The following is a 6,497-nucleotide window of genomic DNA, read 5'->3' on the forward strand; positions in this document are numbered from 1 at the left end:
GAAAGGGTTTAAATTATTCCACGCAAATGCAGGAAAGGTGTAAAACTTTCCTTGACATGTGTTGTCACGCACACAAAAAAATCCTTAAACTTTGTTCATATATTAATCATTTGATGAGTTATCATAAAACTATGTTCGTTTCTGAACACGAGTCATTACCACGCTCTTACTCCTGTGTCACAATACCCTGCGAGATTCAATCATTCATGCCTCGCACCTATTTGAAGTTCCTCGACACAGGACGTACCGTCTCCTTAGCCAGAATACGTTTCTTGCCTCTATTTTACAGGATATGTGAGTCATTGGAAGAAGCAAATGTGACAAACAAACCTAGGTCGTCGAAATCGGACACTGTGCTACTTCACATTCTAATAAATCTAAGAAGTGTCAATGGCTAACAATTCTGTTCAACACTTTAGTTGTGACTGACCCGTTGAGCTCCAACAGCATTTATAACTCCAACGTCTAACTTGGTTAAGGCAAACCACTGGCCGCTCTGTTACCGGCACATCAGACGGGCACAGAAAAAGATGCCGAGTGATTCAATTAACCTCAGGCTATTCAGTATCACTTTTATTTTCCAGCTTACAGCCAAAACTACATTCAATTAACGTATAGTAAGACAATCTTATCTTCTTGATCTATTTCCTGTCTGCATTGAAATATATCCCGAAGATATCTGTTCACCCACAGCATGAAGCAGAAACTAAGAGAGCTGATGCAAGATTCCTTCTTCAGCATGTTTTCTTTATTCATTAGTGCAGCAGTTAAAGAGTTGACTTTTTTGATTGGCCAGACCTTCACTCCTCTTCAACGGTTATCTGCCGGTTCCTGAATTAGAACGTGAAGAAATAGTTTCCGTTTAAGTTCCACGCAAGTCTGCAATATCCTGCTATCAAAAGAGAAGCGATTAAGAGTCTATTTTTGTGACATACCTTCTGCAAGCTTGACATTCACAAACATGTTTAATGATGATTATCATCATGATGGTGAACACCAATGCGCTTAACACAAGGCGCACTAGAGACGCTGGGTGATAATGCCCTGCAGAAAACGAGAAGAAATAGCATATTATCATATATTGGGTTGCTCCCTAATACCGTATTTTCAAAGGCAAACAATTACGTGGTAACAAGGAACAACATGATTTTTCTTCATTCCATCGCATTGCAAACGCCAGTTTTGATTTCCAATTGAACCACAAACATTGCAATATCTCGTGAGAGTAATACACGTGTTTTACCGTTTTCTGCTATCCTTCAAATTGATAGCACCATATTTTCAAAGGTAATGGAATATTCACGTGAAACCTCCGACCCGTTGATGGATTTATCACGTAAATCCTTATGAAACAGACAATGTTATAGAATGGTAGATACATTGTATGATTCTGTAACCGTTGAGCATTCCTTTGACCTCTCAAATCTGTTGACCTTCAGTCAACAGCTTGGAATATTATGTTCTTTTATACCAGATATTTTACAATCCTTGCACCATTGTTGTTTGTTGCAAATGACCGGTTGATATATACACCTGTATCCCTTCAAGCCAAATGACTTTTTGTTCAAAGAAAAATGGCAACCACTTTTCAATTGTTGCATTTAGAACAACTGATAAAAAAAAATCCACCACTGCTTGCAATTAACAAACACACCCTTAAGCTTTTTTTTTAGTGAACTTAATATTTGCTATTTATGAGAAAACCATCAACTGTGGATAGCATCGTGGAAGTCTGGCACCTAACGCTTTTTGTATGCTATTTTATTAATATTTGCTGCGCCAGAGCTATCTATTAATTTTCTTCAAAATTGTATGACACATCAAAATTTCTTATCTTAAAGAAAAAGATTCTGAATTCCAAACTGATTTTTTGAACCTTGTTGTAGAGGTCAAAATTCCAGAATTTTAGACATAAGTTCTACAAACTGAAAAAGCTAATGACATTACATTTGACGTGAACCAGTGTCATATTCTCTCTCTCTCTATATATATATATATATTCAGTTGCATCACAATAAAAGTCGTTTCAAAATGATTCAGGGCTTCCTGCTAGAAGACGTGAATGACAATTGCATGAGTCTGAGGTTACTCACCTTGTATATAAAATGCACAGGTGAAAAAAACGTGACAGTCTGGCACATCATGTATGTCAAAATTTGTACTGTGCTGAACTGTTAACACTATTTATTTAAGGCGTCGCCCAGAAACTCCAAGGGTTTTTTTTTCTGAAGTCACCTCAGTATCGAAGTTTTACATTTGGTTTGGCATTGAAATGATTAAGTGGCTTAGTGGGAAGCCTTCATCAAAGAACGTTCATTCAAGAACGCAGTTAGAATGTAACAACATAACTAGTATACGTTTTATCAACTACAAGACTTAAAACTGTCAGAGTATAATTCTTAACAACTATTTATTTCTATTTTTCCAACTTGAGCAATATCACATAGCTAAGCGCCCTTCTTCAGAATCCGTTAGCACAATAACAAATTTGCTCACGTGATTCCAGCTTTATAACACCTATAGACTATACAATAAAATAATGGTCAATTCTTCTGCCAATCTCCGAACTGAACTTCGTCTGAGAGTGATGCATTATTTAGGTTTAGTTGATACATCCATAATAGTCAACAGATGTTGATTTCAATTATGTCTTTTTTTTCCAAAAGAGACTCAATCAACCTTCTACCATTGAAAAGAAATTTTAAAAAACTTTGTTTTTTTTTAACTTCAACTGACTTTGATTGACTTTACTGGTAATGTAATCTGTTTCACCATTGAAATTGTACCTGATTCTATGTCATTCTTCATATCAGGTTCTCGCCTTTTCTCTGGAAAGAAATATTCCAGGGGAAAAGAAAAACAAACACCTAGTCATAAAGACAGATCCTAAGGAACACAGTAAAGCGGAAGATACTCCAGACTGGGTTGATTTTGGGGAAATCTTGAACAGACACCCAGCTTTGATGAAAATGAAGGAATTCATAAAGGCTCCATGATCTTCGAAAACGTGTGTCTAAAATAGGTAGCTTTCTCTGGTGGACTTCAAATACAGACATTTCTCAGAAGTTAACGGAAACAGACAACACTGGAAGAGATACAGAATGTGATATTGGAAACGTTTCGTCCACTGGAAAGACGACAATTGAAGTACTATGTGCAGTTTTGGTCGACACCTTGCAGAAATGACGGCATTGCTCTGGAAAGAGTGCAGAAGAGGTTTAAAGAATGTTGACAGGGCTCGGAGAATGTAGCCAAGGCGACAGCGTGGAGAAAATGCCTTCATTTCCCTTGGAAAAAAAAAGGCTGAGAGGTGACTTGATAAATGTATACAAAATTAGGAGTAAAAGATATAGAGTGGACAGGAAAAATGATTGCCTTGAGAATTCACGACCCAAGGACAATGACTCAAGGAAAGTGGCAATGGGGGTAGCCGGGACATGGGGAATAATACTTCTATGCAGAGTGTCGTGAGTGTCTGGAATTTGCTCGCCGAGTTGGTGTTTGAGACAGAGAGCTTGACCTCTTTAAATGCGCCTGAATCTACACCTGAGTTGTTAGATGCTACGTGACTATGGATGGCGTGAAGGGAGGTGGGGATAGAAGGGGCTGCCCTTAAGCTGCAATGGAAAGATGGGCCCAATGACCTCATTCCTTGATGTAAATTTCTATGGTTCGATAACCAGAACATATGCCTCCACATGAGGCTGCAAAAAATTAGCGAATGCTACCTGGGTTGAAGTTAAATTCCAGTATTCAGTTATAAACATATATAAACGAATGTCTGCAAGACTAAGTAACGCAGACACACATGGCAATGATAAGTATTGGCAGTTCATAGTTTATACGAATTGTTACGCCGTTGCTGCTAATGTTACGCCGTTGTTTAAGAAGGGTGCCAGGCAAAAGGCGGGGAATTATAGGCCGGTTAGTTTAACGTCTGTGGTAGGTAAAATGTTAGAATCTGTCATTAAGGAGGAAATTGCGAGGCATCTTGAAGGGAATTGCTTGATAGAGCAGACGCAGCACGGTTTCATTAAAGGGAAGTCGTGTCTGACAAATTTACTGGAGTTCTATGAGGATGTGTCTAGGGCGGTGGATAGAGGAGAGCCGGTGGATGTGGTCTTTCTAGATTTTCAGAAGGCGTTTGACAAAGTACCTCATAAGAGGTTATTGCAGAAGGTCGGGGGACATGGAGTTGGGAGTAGGGTGTTAGCGTGGATAGAGGACTGGTTGTCAAATAGGAGGCAGAGGGTGGGGGTCAACGGGTGCTAAACGGAATGGCGGATGGTGACTAGTGGAGTGCCCCAGGGGTCGGTGCTGGGGCCTCAGCTTTTTACCATTTATATAGATGATCTGGAGGAGGGAACCGAGTGTAGGGTGTCGAAATTTGCTGATGACACCAAGATTGGGGGAACGGCAAATTGTGCAGAGGGTGTGGAGAGTCTGCAGAAGGATTTAGATAGGCTGGGCGAATGGGCCAGGAAATGGCAAATGGAATTTAATGTTGGCAAGTGTGAGGTGGTCCACTTTGGTAGGAAGAATGGTAGGGAGGACTATTACTTACGTGGCGAAAAACTGCAGCAGGCGACGGTGCAGAGGGACCTAGGGGTCCTTGTGCATGAGTCGCAAAAACCCAGCTTGCAGGTGCAGCAGGTGGTCAGGAAGGCGAATAGGATGCTGGCCTTCATAGCGAGGGGGATTGAATATAAAAGTAGGGAGGTCTTGCTGCAGCTGTATAGGGCATTGGTGAGGCCGCAGCTGGAGTACTGTGTGCAGTTTTGGGCGCCGCACCTGCGCAAAGATATTTTGGCCTTGGAGGGAGTGCAGAGGAGGTTTACTAGGCTGATACCGGAGTTGAGGGGGTTGAGCTATGAGGAGAGGCTGAATAAACTAGGCTTGTACTCGTTAGAGTTTAGAAAAATGAGGGGAGATCTCATTGAGACGTATAAGATGATGAATGGGATGGATAGGATAGAGGTGGAGAGGCTCTTCCCGCTCAAAAAAGACAGTAGGACTAGGGGGCACAGCCTCAAGATAAAAGGGGGGCGGTTTAGGACGGAGTTGAGGAGGGACTTCTTCACTCAAAGGGTGGTGAATCTCTGGAATTCTCTGCCCGTTGAAGTGGTGGAGGCTGCCTCGCTAAATATTTTTAAGACGCGTTTTGATGGGTTTTTGATAAGAGAGGGGATTAAGGGTTATGGGGAGAGGGCGGGAATGTGGAACTGAACAGCGACAGATCAGCCATGATCTTATTGAATGGCGCGGCAGGCTCGAAGGGCTAGATGGCCTACTCCTGCTCCTATTTCTTATGTTCTTATGTTCTTACGAAATCTAGATTTCACAACACGTGCCCTGAAATCGTATTTTAATCAAGAGAAGCTCTAATTCAAACCTTAACATACCCTGTACCATCGAACAGATTTCGCTTTTTTCCCAACATCTATTATTTAATAGATAAAAAAAAAAGTTTTTAACTTTACCTAACTTTGACTGACTTTACTGGGGTAACGTGATCTATTTCACCATTGAAATTGGACTTGATTCAGAGTCATAAGTGTCAGGACACTTATTATTACCATTTTGCCAACAAATATTGTGTTAATCATCATTCGTTGGGAGTAGAAACAGACTAAATTGCACAGTAAACTGAAATGGAGAGCTTAAGTAGCCGTGACAAAAACAATTAAGTTAAATTGCCTGGTGAAATTAGTCAACAAGAATTGAATGCATTTTATGACTGGCCACAGTGCTCGCTGCTACAGAGCGGAGAATATTAAACTGGTATCTTCAATCAGTCAAACTTCTTGAGCATTTTCAAAACATTTAGTATGATTTAGCCAGAGTTCTAAAGAGGAAAAAAACAATGGCCTATCAGGCAAGAACCAGTGGCCAAACACAATTGTTAAAAATAAAGCGTAGTGTAGAACCTGAGAGGAAAATATTGAACCTCCTGAGGTTCAGATCAGAAATCACGAAATATGTTATGGTGACCATCTGGACTCCCCCAGTTTTCCTCTATTTTGCCATTCATGTTGAGATTAGGTGTTTCATTTCAGGTATGATTCTATTGGCACTCTAGGAAGTTTTTATCAAACAAATTTTATTTAGCAATAAAATGTAATTGTAACAAATTAATCAGTTTTACCAAATGAAATCTTTAAACATGACAAGAGACAATTATTAGCTGCTAAGCTTTCTCTATGAGTTTTAATTCAAGCGATATTCATCGAATCCCGACTTTGGAGAAGAAGGTCATTCGACCAATCGACTCTGCAACGGCAGCCATGCCCTATCCTTGTAATTTATCCTGTTATGCGCTTAACTGTAAGAGCCGAATACCATGTTTAATTCACCTAACCTGCACAACTTTGGATTGTGGGAGGAAATCAGAGCACCTGGAGGAAACCCACACAGGCACAGACAGAATGTCACCCGAGGCCAGGACTGAAGCTGGTCCCTGGCACTGTAAGGCAGCACTGCCAAGCACTGTGCCAACA

At 40.5% G+C, this 6,497-nt stretch overlaps 1 long non-coding RNA gene across 1 annotated transcript; it reads right to left on the minus strand.

Moving 5' to 3' along the window:
* Positions 1 to 552: 552 nt before the first annotated feature.
* On the minus strand, positions 553 to 1,036 carry LOC145345376 (uncharacterized). Its single transcript, XR_013887053.1, has 2 exons — positions 936 to 1,036; positions 553 to 831 (listed from the first exon to the last, which is right to left on the minus strand). It is a non-coding gene; the product is annotated as an uncharacterized LOC145345376 (long non-coding RNA).
* Between the last annotated feature and the right edge of the window lie 5,461 nt (positions 1,037 to 6,497).

This window comes from Carcharhinus amblyrhynchos, chromosome 7 (genome assembly GCF_965287045.1).
Source record: "Carcharhinus amblyrhynchos chromosome 7, sCarAmb.v2.hapA, whole genome shotgun sequence".
NCBI lineage: Eukaryota > Metazoa > Chordata > Chondrichthyes > Carcharhiniformes > Carcharhinidae > Carcharhinus > Carcharhinus amblyrhynchos.